At 43.0% G+C, this 18,152-nt stretch overlaps 1 protein-coding gene across 2 annotated transcripts in view; it reads right to left on the bottom strand.

Moving 5' to 3' along the window:
• The window catches only part of SEMA5B (semaphorin 5B), a 403,624-nt gene extending 385,761 nt beyond the window's left edge, over window positions 1-17,863 (bottom strand). For both annotated transcript variants that reach the window (XM_075070297.1, XM_075070298.1), the window contains exon 1: window positions 17,504-17,863. The gene's annotated coding sequence lies outside the window, so the exon portion shown is untranslated. The remainder of the gene's footprint in view (window positions 1-17,503) is intronic.
• Window positions 17,864-18,152: the final 289 nt, after the last annotated feature.

Here is an 18,152-nt window from a genome sequence, read left to right as displayed (position 1 = left end):
CTGAGGAAGAGGACTATTTGCCTCTGGTATTTTAAAGTCTACATCAAAGCTAGGGCCGACTAACAAAGTTCACGGAAACTTTAAAGCCAGTTGGACCTTTGCAGAGAGCACTTGCAGAGCCGTGAATGGGAAACATCCTCAAAGCAGCCCACTTCAAAGTCAAGTGAGATGGGGTATCATGGGAACATGAAGCCACTGAAAAGAGAGGCTTGGCAACACTTTTATAATCTTTTCGGGCTGAAGAGAGGCTCAACAAGCAAGAAGGCTAGCATATGAGACTTAATACACTAGAGAGCTCTCACTTTCATTCTGATCACCAAAGGGTTGAAGATCATGGCCAACAGAGTCAGCAGCTTGTTTCCAGTTCACAAACTACGTATGCAAGCTGGATTTCTACTCTCAGAAAGGAAGAGCTGAAGGGAAATAATTCAAGTTATCACACTCTCAGGGCTTTGTTTGTTTTGTTTTTTTAAGTTGGCACAGGTCACTAGATCCAAAGCCAATATTAGAAGCATTGTATGCATCCAATGACTCACTCCTTGTTACCAGCATCACAGGTGTGGAGGAGTCTAAGAACGGGGAACACAAGTTTCTTCCACCAAAGAAAATAAGGATGGCTAATGTCAGTTGTTCTTCAAGTAATTTGGGGCAATGACGTGAATGGAGTTACAAGCAGCAGGACTTGGTGCGAGTCTGGGGGCGCTGGAAGTAGATCTTTGGTGATATGGATTTCAGAGATGGCACAGCCAGAATGAATTGAATCATCTTTTTATCTTTTTTTATGGCACACATCTGTCCTTTCCATTGTTTTGATTTTAAAAAAGGGTCATTCCAGGAGGAAATCACCCAACAGGAGCTGCACATTACCCTCTGTTTTTCTGTTTTTTTTTTTTTTTTTAAATTTTAACTACATACAACTTGTACAGAGAGGCAGGAAGCATTTTTAAATACATGGCACTTTTCTGGTTCAAAGCACTTCACAAACAATCTTTGATTAATCCTCACAACATTATTATTCCAACTGGGCAGATGGGAGAGCTGAGACAGAGCTTAAGTTGTTTGTCCAAGGCAACTGACAGAGTAGCTGGTAGACATGGGTTTAAACGTCAGACTTCCTGGGCTCTGTACCACCAGAGAGCACCATTCTCCCTCTTTCCTGACTGTTGTTAACATGCTCCAAATCTTGCAATAACTATAAAGGATACTTGACTGACGCTTCCAGACTACAAGCAGAACGCATAATAAAACAATACTTTTACTCTACATTTGTATAGTATATCGGAGGCCAAGTTCTCATAGTGCTTCACAAATCCTAGTGATGTAAGCCTCACAACACTGCTGTCGGGCACGTATTGTTTATTGTACTGTGGAGGAAACTGAGGCACTGAAGGGTTAAGTCACTTGCTCATGATCACACAGCAAGCCTGAAGAAGAACCAGGGCCAGATGCAGAATCCAGGTCTAAGTCTCCTGATTCCTAGTCCCGTGCTTGACAGATGCGCCTACCCTTCCTCCTCGTCCAGAATGCTAAAAGATCTGTATGAAGTTATTTTGTAGTTTAATTGCCAGACGTTGTGTTCTCCAGGCAGATATGTTTTCCACATGTGGGATGACGATATAATATTACAGTAAAAGATTATCTTAATCAACCTCTTCAAAGCTCCGTGCACAACCAAATCTGGAGGAATTAAATGACTGTTCACATGGGGATAAATTATTTTGTTTTTCTAAACCATCTCTTGGCCACATCCAGTTTAACACATATGCAGCATTTAGCCTTTTTAACATTGTTAGTAAAAGTTGCCAACAAGTTCAATAAAGCAACAGTTGAATCAGTCTCCCCTAACTCTAAAATCAATTCCACCCATCACAGAGCAGTAAAAGCTAGAGCTGCAAACATACTGTATGGCTCCAGGAGCAGTGCCAGGGTTTCTGGCACCCTAGGCAGAATTCTGTGCGCTCCCCACGGGGCATGCAGGAGCTTCTGGTTCCGCTTCCATCGCGCCGCCGAAGGACCCCCCACCGAAATGCTGTAAGCGACAGCGGCAGTCATTGAGCTGCTCAATTGCCTGCCACTGTTTTCCACGGCACGTTGGCAGAAGGTCCTTCTTTGGCAGCGTGACGGGAGCGGAACCGGAAGCTCCCGTGGAGAGTGCACAAAATGCCGCCCCCCGAATCCTGCGCCCTAGGCGACCGCCTAAGGTCGCCTAATGGAAGCGCCGGCCCTGTATGGTTCCTAGTGCTCTTGTACATAAACACACATCAGGCCCTCAATGGTACTGTAGTCCTGCTAAAACAATTTCCATTAAATGCCTCAAACAGCTAAGATTTGTATTTGAAGGCAAACAGAAAGCATTTAAAAAACACGAAGCACTTGGACTTTTGAACTTATTACAATAGCATCTAGAGAGGCCCCGACTGAGAACGGGCCCATTTTGTGCTGTATATACATACAGTTTCTTACCCTAAAAAACTCTGTGATTTCAAGACAAGAAGTATTCATATCCTTATTTTACTGAGGGAAGGAGGGCACTGAGAAAAGGCTCGATTCTCCATCACATCTGTCCTCCCCTTGGAGCTGGTTATAACACCCTGATACTGCGCCATCCTCACTCCGGGGTAAGTTAGAGCCATCGAGGAGCAGCTCTAATTGATGCCACTGAAGCAAGCATGTCAGAGAAGTAGCCCAGCTCCATAAACAGCAGTCACAACTGATAGATATTGAAGATATTTTTGTTTAAACAAAACTCTTTGCTCCTTTACAGTTCATCATCTGGCTAGGCTCAGCCAGAGCAACCAGCTCCAGAGGAAAGGAAACAAGACTGTAAGAGCAGGGCAAGTCCTGCTGTCTGCATGTGGATGGTCTCTTGGATCTTGAGCACGAATGGGTGTTTGGGAATCAAACCTGACCTATTACAAAGAGGATTCAAGGAGCTGTTGTATCTAAATCACGGTATCTGACAGACTCTTGCATGTGGCATCTTTTAGCGCAAGTGCTGTACAGTGACTCCTCACTTAACATTGTAGTTGTGTTCCTGATAAAATGTGACTTTAAGTGAAACGATGTTAAGCGAATCCAATTTCCCCATAAGATTTAATGTAAATGTGGGGGTTAGGTTCCAGGGACATTTTTTTTTTTTTGCCATACACAGTACTATAATTGGGAGATGCCCTCGCCTTACCCCACACAGGCATATCCCACTGGCACTGGAGACAATGAGGCAGGCAAGGAGGCTGAAGGTCCTGTAGGAGAGAAGCATGGTGCGCAGTGGCAGCTTCCCCTACTCTGCAAGCACCAAGGCGGGGGGGTGGGAGGGCAGTGTCTCTACTCTCAATCCTCCAATGAAAGGTACAGTATTGTAAGTACTAACCGGATTTATTATTAAACTGCAAAAATGCTACTGTCCTCTGTGAGTGCATATCTTACAATTCTCAGTTGCACAGACTTGAAGCAGACACAGGGGAAAAGGGATGCTGCAATAATCAACTCCAGCCCTTCCAATCTGTTTGTTCTACAAATGAAAGGAATATTTGCTCAGGAAGCAGGTTTACAGAAGATGAAGAGGGTCTAAGAACAAATGTGATTTAATTATGGGTAGATGCAAGGAACATTCTACACATTAAGTAGATTAATTTATGTTCACTGAAAACAGGCAAATTTACTGCACAAGATTGCTACTTGGCTAATAGTTTTCTGTGAGGGAAAGAGAAGGCAATGAAAAACAGAGTTGCTATATTTGTTTGTAGAAAATGTATTTAAAGGTGATTTGCAATTCTTTTTTTAAATAACTAAATATATTTTTGTATAGTACAACTTTATTTTTACAGCATTCTTTCATATAAACTGTAGCCCAAGACGCGTTACAGAATTAAACAAGAGAGAAATCAAGAGATTTAAGTAAGGATAAGGTCTGTTTTTATCACAGATTTGGCATGTGACAGAAAGCAGATGACCTGAGGAGGCAGAGAAAATTTCCATATAGCACAATCCCGAAAGGGCTCTTGCACCAAGAGTGGAAGGGACAGAGAGCTGGCCATTCCTAGATGAGTGCTTTGATTATATGTTTACTTGTAGCATATTATTCAGTCACTGCATGACTGTGTGCTGTAGAGAGTTCCAGACAGAGTGGGATTGTTGATGAACAAGGAGACAAAGCTGAAACTCAAGCTTTGTGGAAGTCTGTTTCATTGGGTCAGTAGTTGTATCTGTTTTCCTCAATAAAAACCTCCCATTCAAGACAGACTGTATGATTCGATAGAACAGGACAAGTGTTAAAATGAGTAGGAAAGTAGAAACGACAACCAAGCAGGGCTTTAAAAACCAATGGCAATTTTGAATGGGATCCTTGGAGTGTGGCACTCAAGTACACGTGTTCTAAAACATATCCTATCACCACTTAACCTAGGGCAGTTTACATCTCATTTTTCAGACTTGTGGGGCATCACCAGCCACGGCTTCCTAACTTCTCCAATAGGAGAGCGGTGGGAAGGTAATTTTTCAGAGATGACAATTTGATGGCACTGAATAGTGGGAGAAAACCTAAAGATCAAGTGTGAAATTTATTTTGTTATTGTAAGCATCCCTAAGGTACCTATCACCATAATATTAGAGCTTACTTTACACAGCAAAAATATTTCCCTATCATCAGGAGCAAATATTTCAAGGACTCAGTACACGAACAAGCAGAATTAGCCAGATTTCTGAGGTGCGTGTCAGAAAGTCTCTAAAGACGAGTACTGGAATCAGAAACGCTTGTGCTCTAATCCTGACCTTGACACTGCCTCCTTCTACGACCTTGGGCAAGTCAATTAATTTCTCTACGTGCCTCCGTTTCCCCATCTGTAAAATGAGGTTTCCTTTGCTAGCATTTGTAAAGTGCTACATAATGGCTATGATGTTTTAGTGTGGTAAGGGCACTATAGAGAAATCATATTACAGGTATTGAGCTATTTTTTCTATATCTTCTTCTCGCTCTTTTAAATCTATTGCTAAACATAGCAGGGTGAGGGTTTTTTCCTTAAAGTTGCTTTCGCTCTCTCGTCTCTGCACTTCCTTCTCCCTCTCCACCACACAGAAGCTGTATCTGATTCCAATGTCCTTTACGAACAAACTATTTACTGGAGTGCTAGCACATTTCAATATCCTGGTACTGCTTGGTTTCATACCAGTCAGGGAGTTTGGAAAAGTCCTTCCCGACCGCAAATATGGTAATCAGTTAGACCCTGAGCATGTAGCCAAGACTCATCAGCCAGGACAAAAATTCTCTGTAGTAACTCAGAGCCCTCCCCATCTAGCATCCCAGTTTGCTTTCCAAGCAGCTGTGATGTTTGTGGGTTATGCAGAAGATTCCATTTTTCCACAGATGCCCAGGCTTTAGCCTGCAGGTGACAGATTCTAGAAAAACATTTTTAAAAGCCTTGATAAAGGGCAAAATGCAGCTAAATCTGTAGGGAAGAAAACAATGCAGAAATAGGGATGGCTACAGCTGCTCTCTTTTAGGTCCATTTGGTGTAGTCCTCTGCCTTTTTGCAAGTTGCTAAAGCACCATTCAGTTGGGCAAGATTTGGCCACCAACATTTTAGATGGTTGCCTGACTGTTTACACCATGTAGTCCATCATTACGTTGCTATACTGAAATCCCATTCTGAAAAGAAAAAAAATGGAGGAGGACTCCAGTTTTCTGGAACCCTCCATGAAAGAAAAAAAATTTAAGAGTTAGCTAATATAAAATGCTCTGTTGCATATCGGAAATTAACAGCAGCTTCTTTTTATCAAATACATGCTGTTGTAGTTGAGCCAACATAGATTGTGGCCAGATTTGCAACTTTTGGTCTCATAAAAGAAACCAACGTTTTCAGAAAAGAAAGCCCTACACCAATCTGCTTTGAAGTGCTTCCTACAATCAGGATAATCTGTTCCAGAAACTGGTCAGAACAGAAAGCAACATTTTAAAGCAGCACATGAAATACATTTCCAAAAATGCTTTCAGTTACACCTCAATAGCCAATGTGCTTACTTTGTCATCTGGGAAGGCTGGCTGTGATAAGCATGCATTTTCCCCCACCTCCCATTCTCACCGATCTATAGCCTTTTAATCATACCTATCAACTCAGCTGTTACTGCAAAACACTTAGCTTTGCTATTTATAGCAAATTGGAGATTCTAAATTATGCCATTGCATTTTAAGAGAGACCCTTTCAGGTTAAAAATTCAGGATCAAATCCTGTCATCCTGACTCAGACAATACTGCAATTTCAAGAGCAAGGAGTGCCTAAGTAAGAACTGCAAGATCTGCACACATTTAAAAGAGCCCAATCCTGTTCTCATTTAAGTCACTGGACACTTTATTGAGTTCCACAGATGCAGGATCAGGCCCCTCATTTATGTTACAAATAACACAGTTATATTTGTAATAATTTAAGAGTTGAAACCTTATTTTCAACTCTGCACTGCTCATTTAGGTTTGGTTTCTGCTACCCTAACTAAGGCTGAGAAGAGCTTTACTACACTAGTAGTCCCACTGGAATCACTGGGTCGGATCCTCAGCTGATATAAATTGGGGTAGCTCCATTAAGCTCATTTAATGGTTAATTTGGTCTACTTTGTGTATGAAAGTACAACTCAGCCCAAGAAAGAATGGTAGAATGTGGCTCTTAATTCCCTCCCATCCCTTCCAATTCATCAGTCTGGCCTGCGAAACAAACAAGACCCATCCATTTCACTTCTGCTTCTAATCCATTTCAGAACTGGGTCTCATGCTTAAATGTTTGTGGTGCTTGTACCTCTTTTTGGAAAGTCTGTTTCCATTGGCTTGTTCTTACACAACCTTATTTTGGAGGGCAAATCTGACCTGACGACATCCCTATATAACCCTGTAACAGATAAGCCAAAGACTTTTTAAGGACATATTTGTGTGACACTATAGGCCAAACTGTACTCTGTTATTCTGGTCCAACCTCAAGATGCCAGGGGGCTTATGCCAGAGAAAATGAGAAAAGAATTTGGTCTGTAAAGTGTTCATGGTTCTCCAAGTCCTTTGAGAGCTCTGTAAAAGGTCAGAGTACCATGCTGCCACAAAACAAGAAGTTTTCATTAAGTGAGACTACACCTCTACCCCGATATAACACTGTCCTCGGGAGCCAAAAAAATCTTACTGCATCATAGGTGAAACCGCATTATATCGAACTTGCTTTGATCCACCGGAGCGCACAGCCCTGCCCCCCCAGAGCGCTGCTTTACTGCATTATATCCAAATTCATGTTATATCAGGTCACGCTATATCGGGGCAGAGGTGTATCTTCCTGAACTTAATACACAGACTGTTACTTAAAACGTCCTAATCCTTAGGCATAGCAGTTACCACAGTTTATGCCAACCCAACCGAACCAACCTAACCTGGTATTAGATTCATAACTTTGTTTGATCCTGTAAAATCTCCTTCACTGGTAGTCTCATTGAAATGAATAAGACTTCATGCATAAAGACAGACCGCTCAGTTTTTGCATGAACATCCCTTATGTTTCCAACAGCAGCATGACTCATGCTAGCGAGACATTGAGACTCAATCGTCATCTTACACTTTCATTTAAAATGTCTTCTCCTGAGTGTGTATTTGAGTACTCTTCGGTAAGAGGGTGCGTTTCCATGTCTCGGAACAGATGCTCTCAAACTTCCCCAAGTCAAGCTCTTCTGATACGATACAATCCAGTCCTGATTTACAACACTTTCTGCTAGCCCAGACCATCCCATCCTATAATAACAGAAGATGATTTCCCAGCGATACTCCAGCTCTTCCCCAAGCAAATACCTCTGAATCTTAGTCCAGACATGCTGTTTCATTCTTAGACCTCCTGTGCCAATAAGCCTCAATCCTGACTTACAACTTCGTTGTTGTACTAATATTTACCTTGCCCCCCAGCTATGCTAAAGCACCTCAGACTTGACCTGCAGATCTTTGGAATTCCAGTCCTCCCCACCTCCTACAGATCTGCCACTACACCTCAGTCCTGACTGCCAGCACCTTCTCTGCAATTTACTGTAGGCCAGGGGTTTTCAAACTTCATTGCACCGTGACCCCCTGCTGACCAAAAAAAAAAAAAAAAGTTACTACACATCCCCAGAAGCAGGGACCGAAGCCTGAACCGGCCCAAGCCCTGGGGCTCAGACGTCTGCTTCAGCCCTGACCCAGAGAAAATCTAACACCAGCACTGGTCACTCCATTAAAATGGATTCATGACCCACTTTGGGGTCCCAACCAACAGTCTGAGAATCGCTGTGGTAGGTTATTTATCAGAGGGGGGAAAAAAGCACATTTTTTCGGGAATCAGACGTGTGATGTAATCGTGGACACGTCTCCACTGCAACAACAACAAAAAGATACAGCAGAGCCCAGGTCAACTGACTCAGGTTCGCACTATGGAGCTAAAAATAGCAGCGCAAACATTCCCGCTTGGGCTGGAGCTCGGTCTCAGAGACCCACTCCCCTCTTCCTGGTTTTCAGAGCCGAAGCGGGAATGTCTACACTGCTATTATTAGCCCATAGCACAAGCCAGTGGGCTTGGGGTTCTGAGACTCGCTGCCACGGGGGGTATATTTGCAGAGTAGCCATACCCAGCGAGATCTACTGATGAAAACAGCTATTTAGATTTATTAGTAATGGTAAAAACCTGCAAATCTCAATTCACATGTGGATTCCTTACTCACACAAGTAGCCCCAATAAAGACAACACAATTGCTCACGGGTATTAGTCATGTGTGCCATTTGCAGGTTCAGGCACTGGGTTTGCAATGAACAATTTCAGATTTGTCACCCCTATGCACACTGAACTAGAATAGAACAATCACTTTGTCCAGCTGTCTTTTTAAGTGATTTAGCATGTTGGATGCCTTACCATCTGAACTTTACACAGTGATACTTGGCGGGGAAGGAAGGCATCGTAGCTTTAGCCTTCTTAAAATTTACTCACACCAGCTATTATCTGAGGCACCATCATCATCTGTTAAACTGTGTACAAATGAAGAATCAATAAATAAATATGAAGAAGAAATTTACGGAAAACGAAGTGCCATTAACATTGCAAGAGTATAATGAACTCATAATTCTCAAAGGCAACGCAGTGAAACCCAGCTGTATGAGGCAACCAAAGACAAGTGAAGTGTACAGAGCTTATTCCAAATCTAAGTTGTTTTAACATTTCAAAGACACATTAGAGGGAACACATCACATTAGCAATACCATGATGTACAGTCCTAGACAAATACAGCAGATAGCTGGTAAATTACTCTCCTGGAAACAATTTCTGTTGGTTAAGGGAGGACATGCTAAGTTTAATAAGATGTTATTTACTTGTTTTTATTTTAATTAAATCTTGATATATAAAGAATGATCCAGTCCTACTTTAAAATACTGGGCCCAATTCTGCACACCTTTACCTAGGTAAGCAGTTCTCTCTCAGGTAGAAATCCTATTGATTTAAATTGAATTATGTGGGTGAGTAAGTATTTGCAGGATCATGTTCATTGTTTAAAGGCATAGGACTAGGGCTCGGATTCAGGAAAGCACTGAACTGAAGCACTAACTCAATGGAACTTAAGTATATGCTTATATATGTACCTGTTTAATTACTTTCCTGAACTAGTGCCTAGGAATAATGCATTCTGGAGTCTAAACTCATCTCTGCCAGTCACTCACTGTGTCCTTTGGCAAGTCACTTAGATTTCTGAACTATCAATGGGAGGTCAGACGTCATTATTAATTATTGATATTGTGGTAGCATCTAGGATCCTCCACCATGAGTCAGGACGCGATTGTGCTAGGTGCGGTACATATATATACCCCTTGACCACTTCAGGCTACCAATGCATTTCTTCCCCATTCACCATCACTAGTATTTCCTGGCTACATACAAAATACTAAATTCATTATTTTTTATTTTAGATATTTAGTTCTAAGTAATTAAATAATAGTTGAGCTGCCTTACTATGGATAAGCATATCAGGCTTCAGGCAAATGCCAAGTCTCGTACTTTAAAAAACAACAACAACAACAACAAAAACGCATGTGCCCTTGAGATATACGGTGGACCCTGGAAAGGTCACATTGTGGAACACTGTATGGACTGACAGGACATCCATTGATTGTTCTGTATAATCCAGCTGATTAAAAAACTCTCTCTCATTATCATTTACAACAGAAAGGGAGGTGGGGTGGGAGGAGAACCTGTGATCACTTTAACAAACTTTTGAGATCTGGACAATTCTCTTCTCCCCTCAGACATACAGGATCAATTAGGTCTCTGCATGTGTCTGTGTCTATTGCATCATTCCTTCTAGCTGATCAGTCCAGAATGAGCCTCTAGTCATGACCAACATTTCATTTTATGAAACAAATCAGCACTCTTTAGCTGAAACTGCAGTGTAAACAATTTATGCCTGACCTGGAAACAAGCACAGCAATTACACTTGGACAAGAGGCCATCCTTATTCAGCAACCTCCTGTCTTTCATATCGGCAAGAAAAAAATCCAGTTTCAGGTTGACCAGAAAAGAATTTGAGGGTGGCAGGGGAATTTTTTTGGGGGGATGGGGGGTCAGTCCCCAAACTGAGGAATCAAATTATTCACTCGGCTCTAACTCTGTCCAATTTAGAATATATGCTATCTGAGGAACCACCTAATCAGGCTCCATTCCCACCTACCAGAGATCAGGGCACTGCTGGTGCACGGTCTCGGTTTCAAGTTCATATTGTCTCTGCCTCGCTCGGTCTTCAAGCATCCCAAAGTATTCCCAGACTTAGATCCCAATCCTATGCATTGATCCCAGTATGGGCAGCCCCTCGTGCTCACTCAGAACTCCTTGAAGTTATCTACACAAGCACTGAGATCCAGTGTACAAATCCAGCTTCAGAAATGAGGACTTTGCAAAGTTCTGATCCTCCTTTATTAGGAAACCTGTTATTCAACCAGTTTGTTTTCTGTCCTCCGAGCCATTCCCTAAGACAGGTATCTACCCCTGTGCCATTAATAACTATTATGGCCATTTCACAGAACCCACTATTTGACCAATATGTTAGAACACTTTTGGTACCTTATAAGCAACTTCCAGTCTGTTATGTTCTGAAAACATTAAGTAAAATTAAAGCTACTTTTAAATTTCTGGGTACCTGGCATTATCTTTGCATTAATTATTAAAATGAAAATATTACTATTAAAATGAAGCACATGGAACATATTACATCTATCACAGCTTAAAAAACCAAACCACCTTAAGTCTATGAATGGATGTAGTTCATTCATTGATACGTGCACCACAACTCCTCCAGGGAGTTTCACAAATTCACATGCTCTCTCACAGAGCCGGATTTTGCATAAAAGTCATGTAAAATCCCATGTAGCCAGACACAGTTCCCTCTTGGCTACACAATACACATCTTAGGAAGCATAAATTATTACAGAAAGTGGTCTGGAATAAATTACACTGAATAAACTGACTTCAGATCCACCTGTTTCAGCACATAGCACATGCATTTTGCTAAAGCCACATGCTTTTATTCAAACTGAGGTTTTTTTTAGAATGTTTTTGAGAAAAGAAAACTACTTGTGGATCACCCACTTAGGGCCAAGTCCTGGAGTCTTTACTGTAGGGTGACTAGACAGCAAATGTGAAAAATCAGGAGAGGGGGTGGAGGGTAATAGGAGCCTATATAAGAAAAAGACCCAAAAATCGGGACTGTTCCTATAAAATCAGGACATCTGGTCACCCTACTTTACTCACAGGACCTATAAGCTTCAGTGGACTGCTCAAATGAGCAAGGCCGTAGGCAGCATCTATGCCAAGAGCTTGATCGTACTAGGTGCTAAGCACCTCCTCCAAAATACAGAGACACCCTACACCAGCAGTAAAGGAGGGCCCATCGGCACCTTGAAAGATTCAATCATAAACACGCTATTCCAAATTTTGGAAACTGTCTCAGTGATTTAAAAGCAAGATCAAGCCCTTGAAACTCAACAAAATATCTAGCTGAGATCAAATACATTACAACAATTCTGAATTGTAAGCTGTTGCGTTCCAGCTAGTAACATGAATGGGAATGTTGCTGCAGAATGGATAAACGTGAACCTTTGTAACTGGCACATTGCATTGGCGATCAATTTCTTTTGCCTCCTTCCAATAACCTTACAGTCAAAGTACATTATATTTTGAAACTAGCAAGCATATAGGCATTTAGTCAGCTGTATGACACAGGGAGGGGAGAGGAATCCTTGCTCATTCTGCAAACCGCTACTTAATGAAAAACCATTCACAAATTACACGGTCTTATTATAAACGCTCAGTGTGGTCACAATCAATTTGGGAATTAAGCCTAGTAGTCAGCATGATTGCTTGAGATCTCATTTAAAACTCACTAAAATAAATAAAAAATACATAGGTCCTTATCCAACAAAACACTTAAGCACCTGATTAACTTTAACCACGTGAGCAGTCCCATTGCTGGATCAGGGCCACATTCTATAACTTGGTAAGATATTTCATACATAATTATCCCACAGATTTATACAGCTATGAAAAAAAAATCATATAGATCATAGACACACGTTCCAGAACAATGTAACAGCTCAAACCCATCAGTGTTTATACACTGGTCAGGGGAAGTTTGTTAAAAGCACAGAATAATTTATATGATCACTGAAATTTGCAAATTTATTTCTCCCAGTGTCTAACACAGACCCAGTCCAGCAAAGCACTGAAGCACATAGGTAGCTCTGAGCCTGTGGGCAATCCCACTGAAGTCAATGGGATTTCTTACATGCTTAAAGTTACATGGGTGTGTAAGAACTTGGCCGGACTTGGTTATAGGGCTTGAACCTGGGATAGAGGGAAACAATGAGGACAGAGTACTCGACATGACTGTGAAATTATAACCAAGGCAAACCCCTCACTCTTTCACTAGTATCCAGAATGTGCAAGGCACTGTCCACAGAAATAGGAAGACATTGTCCCAGACCCAGAAAGCCGTAGAAATCTTTCCTTACTCAGGTAATACTCCCATGAAGGCTAATGAATTTTGATTAAAAAAAGAGAGATCAAATGCCTCTATCACACCAATATGTAGCTGCCAAGAAAGAAAGAAAGAAAGAAAGAAAGAAAGAAAGAAAGAAAGAAAGAAAGGGGAGCCCGGAACAACAATATATCCATATGCCATTATGTCATCACACGTTGCTGTATAAGCATGTTTGTTTTTTCTTAGAAGGGAAACAGATTAAAAAACAAACAAACAAAAAAAACCTGGTATTTTGTTCCCACTACTGGCTAGATATTCTAGAATGCAATCTTCACAATCATGTTAAATGTGAGAGTCGGGCCAGCTGAACTGTGCTGTAACACTTTGAGAAAGTCTCTTGCAGTAAATCAGAATAATGCGAGTTGGAACACTGCAAATTCACCACCGCGCAGAGGGTCAGCAAAAGGTCTATGTATCTCTTAAGTAATATTTTGAGATCTTCATGGAACTTAAGGTGCTGAATGGGGCACAGGGGCAAACTTTAACCTGAGAGAAGCTTTCCAATCATCTCCAACCTTATCCGTACTTGATTTTAAATAACAACCTCCACCTTTTATTAAAACGTATCAAACTGCTCTATTTTGTGCTTCTGCATTCGTAAAGCAAGTCTTAGGAAACATAAGATAAATATTAAAGGCAGATTGTCAATTTAAACTTGGCCCAATTTTTTTGGTGAAAACAACTCTTTCTCCAACCGAAGATTGATACAAATCATGGAATCATTTCTAAGATTTTTTTTAAGAAATAAGCATTCCTCTTCATTACTGGAAACCCAAACAGTGCAGCCTCATGAACCCTGGAACCAGTTATGTGAAACTAGCTTGACTGATTTTTTTTCTCTGTCCAAACTGAGGTAAATGCAAAAATTAAACAAAAAGAAAAAGTGACGTACATTTGGATGTGTTTGTCACTTTTAATAATCAGAAAGTCCTAGTAACAGATAAATGTGTATTTGCCAACTTATGCCTTTATACTGGTAGCATTCCTTTAACATTGAAATATGTCACAATCAGTTTTATAGCAAAAGATATGTAAAATCATATAAAGATTCCAACTATGTGAGAAAAGAAAAGGTTAAAAGTTTTTAATGCACTTCTTAAAAAATTTCTGTATGCCTGATCAATATATTTCCCTAGGCTGAAAATAAATTAGTTCTCCTAAGAAGCAAAGGACAGAACAAAATGTCCATTTCTCTTTCTAGTATGAAAAGTAGTGATATAAATGCCCTCCAAGTACTTTTCATTAACTGCAGTCCAAACCTAGGGCTTGATCCTGCTCATTGAGATCAATGGGAGTTTTGCCTTGCCATGGACTTCAATAGGAGCAGGATATGGCCCCTGTAGCTGGTATTTTTCACAGTTGTCAGCCTTCTTAATAGGAAGAAAGGTGGCTTTGCAACCATATGGTATTATTTTTACACAAAACATTTCACTGGAGAAATTTAGGTATGTTACAAACCAAGGTAGTCATAAGCTTGCTACTTCATGCTTCAAATACTCTTCTTTTGAGGAGATCTAACAATGAGACCTTTGATCATGTAACTTTTACTGGGGTAACTCGTCCTGATGACCATCAGTGGAACTAATCACCTGAATAAGGCCTGCAGGATCAAATCCTACATTACCAGGTCCTGGAAGGAATGGCAAATGAAATGTTAATGCCCAAGGCAGAAACTCAAAGGCACAGTTCCAAAGAGTAGAATTCTTTGTAGTATTGTTTGATACTGCCCCCTTTTGCCCAACATCAAATCAACACCCTAGACTCCAGACAAAACTTTGCATGACATGCCGTTATTTTCAGTACTGTAAAACATGATCATGCAAATACTCTCATTTAACCCTGACACTGCTGCTCGGCGCTCTAAAGAGAGACTATTAATCGGGTCTATATAGCACCGCAGTGCAAACCTCATTTAAAAACTGGCCGCAATTTGCCAGGCAAGATCCTTTTAAAACAGAAAACCCTTCAGCAATATTCTTCAGTAACACTTCCTCCCTGGTACTAAGGGCCTGTGGTCCGATCCTGCTTCAATTTAAAGAGACTTAAATGGGATCAATACCTGAATAAAGACTGTGGAGCGGAGCCCCAGCTCACCAGGTCAGGCAAGACCCTCAGAGACCTTTTGAAATTAAGCCCTTGTTTCATTTTCTCTCAAGACACCTCCATTGTCTATCAATCTTTGGGCACTTCCAATACACCCATCCCCCTGCTATCTTTTTGAGGCTGAGGCAGTGTATATAAGTGGATGGGGCCACCTTGCTACAAGTCATTCCCTCTGCCCATTCCCCTTTGCCCAGGGCCTCCGCTTCAAGCTTTTGTCTTCTGATCTGAATGCTCTCCAGCTAGCCCCCTTTCTCCTCTCTGGTCGCCTGAGCACTTCCTAGGGGTCATACGAGGGCAAACACGTTGTCAATTGCCCCAACCTAACAACAGGAGGGTGGGACAACAAAGAAAGCCAAGACCCACATTCTGTATGGCAGGAACCCCTGGACTACTTCAGGATTAACACGTCCCTGACAGGCTGAGGACAAAAAACATTAATCTCTTTAAGGATAGGGAAAGGGAAAGGGGGAAATCACCCCCCTCTAAAACAGCATAAGGCCTAACACGCACCGCAAAGGTTCCCTACTGGAATCTGCTTTATTCATCACTCAGTGTAATTTGGAAAAGTTTTAGTCGGAGGGTTCAGAAGAAGAAAAAAAGGCATGATTCAAGCAGCTGTTAAGAAAAAAAAAAAAGAAGCTATTTTAAAATCCTGAGTAATCTGGTTAAATATCAGCAGGATTTTCCTTCTTGCCACCCCCTTTCTCTCTGCAGTTTTTGACTAGCGGTTTCTCCCTTGGGTACCTTATAAATCAGGCATATAGCCAAGTTAGCACTTCTCTGTAGGAACAGTCATTTGTTCCATCTATGCGGTCTCCCTCCTTGCCTTCATTCGCCCAGCTTTTCTAATGAAAACACCAACAACAACATTTGCCATCCGTTCAGTAAACAAATACTGAGCAGGAGGTGGGGATGGGGGAAGAATCACAGCCCTGTTGTAACTTTTTGCTTTTAGTTGGTTTCTCTCTTGTTTGCAGAGCAATCGGCCCAGGGTATCAGCTTGGATCTGAACTCATCCAAAGGCGCTGAGATAAAATCTACTGCAGCCTAAACAAGAGTTTAGGCAAACAAAGATAACAAACAAAGGCGTGGGCATTCTTGTTTAGTGTAAGCTTAAATTTCACCAGGAGCCCCCCACACACTCACACAAGAGAGATCAAGGAGCTGGGGATCTCACGTGCTTGCAGGGTTGTTGTTTTTTTTTAAGTGCAGGAACTAATTTAAAAACCCAAACAGAGCGAACAGTGCACAAGGAACCATACAAGTGTACTTCTCCCCAGTTACTTCCCAGCAGCGATTTAAGCCCATAAATAAAGGGGCAGATTTAATAACGGAGTAATGCGGATTTGACAACCCTTTAAAACAGCCTCCCCCTCCCCCCTCCCTTGGTTTGTTTTCTTTAAGGACGCTAACACTGTCTGGTACTCACGCTCCCAGGCAGCACCCTGTGGCAGGTGGGAACTGCCGGAAAATACAGATCTGCAACTTTTGGTGGGTGGTTGTGTATGCGTTGGCTCGGCAAAAATGGGATTTAGGTCCCGTCCCCCCGTCCCCACCACCTAAATTTCCAGCAATACATGAAACCAAGGAGCCGTACAAGGCTCTCTGGTTCCCTCTCCCCCTCCGCTTTTGATCTTCATCAGGACGTGAGCTGAACGTTAATGGGCCACCCCTACCACAAAGACAAATTACCATGGGGGGGGATCATTCATTCCCTTTTCCTCCAAGGTACTGCACCCCCCTACAAACACACACCCCTCCCGGTCTGTACGGCCCCGGGGAGTGGATTTAGGGGGAGAAAAAAGAAATCGCTTCCACAGCCACCTCTCCTAGTTCATTTCCTCTCCAGCGCTCTGGGTCCCCAACTGCAACCGCCCCCCCGCCGTTAGCTCTACAGCCCCCGGGGGGGAAGGAGGTGTGAAAAGGGACCGCACAACCCGGAGACACACACACACACACACACCAGGTACAATGCACCTCGCCCCCCCTTCCCCGTGGCGCCGCGAATCGCCTCGCACCGAGCCCTGTTGCTGCGGCAGCCGGAGCGAGGAGGAGGTGAAGCTACACAATAGCTTTTCTCCAAAGACCCCCCGGCTTTGCGCTAGCTTCGCCATCCTTTCTCCTAGGCACGGCTCCCCCCCCACCCCAGCTCCCATTTACCCCACCCCCACACACCCTGAAGTTGCTAAAGTTTGCAACTATACCCCCCCACACACACCCCTCTCCTTTTTCACTTAACATAGCGCCGGGGCAGGAAAGGGGAGATAACCCCCCCCCCCACACACACACACACAGAGTATGGCTCTTACTTACTATTTGGGGGTGGGGGGCAGTAACTCACTTGCACACCTTGCTCTGGATCAGCTCACAGGAGTCCACCGCTTCTCAGCCACCCCGGTCTCCCACGCGCGAGGCTCCCGGCAAGATCCCGGTGGGCGGCGGCGAGTTGTCGGGACTGAAGTCGTCCCCGTCCCTCCTCTAGCTGCTTCCCACCCCAGAGCAGCCCGGCAGCTCCTACCAGGAGCGCTTCCACTCTTCCCATCAGGGAGAGGGGGGAGGCGGAGAGAGGGGGGGAGCCAGGGACTGGCAGCCCCACTCACACTGATGTCAACTAATATATTCAAAGTTCACCAGGGCATTTATGGACACGCAGCTCCCTCTTTTCCTTGCGGCGCGCACACTGCCTGGCTGGATGGTCTGCTCCCGCTCCTCCTTAGCGGCTCACGATGCAGCCAGCGCCTTCCTCCGTAACCACACTCCGGGAACCCGGGCTCCCGTGCATCTTAAAAAAGCTTGCACGCGAGACCCACGTTCGCCGTTTGCACTGGGGCTCGCCTCTCTAATAAAGCCGTTGCAATATTGGTCCTTGCCTCCTCTGTCGGGCACAATGCCTGCCTTGTGTGCGTTTGCTGAGGAACTGTTTCTCACGGGCTTACCAACTGCAGAGCTGGGTATTTTCGCGTGCAAGACGTTTCCAAGCCTGCTCGGCG

This window comes from Chelonoidis abingdonii, chromosome 10 (assembly GCF_003597395.2).
Source record: "Chelonoidis abingdonii isolate Lonesome George chromosome 10, CheloAbing_2.0, whole genome shotgun sequence".
NCBI lineage: Eukaryota > Metazoa > Chordata > Testudines > Testudinidae > Chelonoidis > Chelonoidis abingdonii.
The sequence above is the reverse complement of the archived record's forward strand: the minus strand, read 5'-3'. Positions and strand labels throughout refer to the sequence as shown.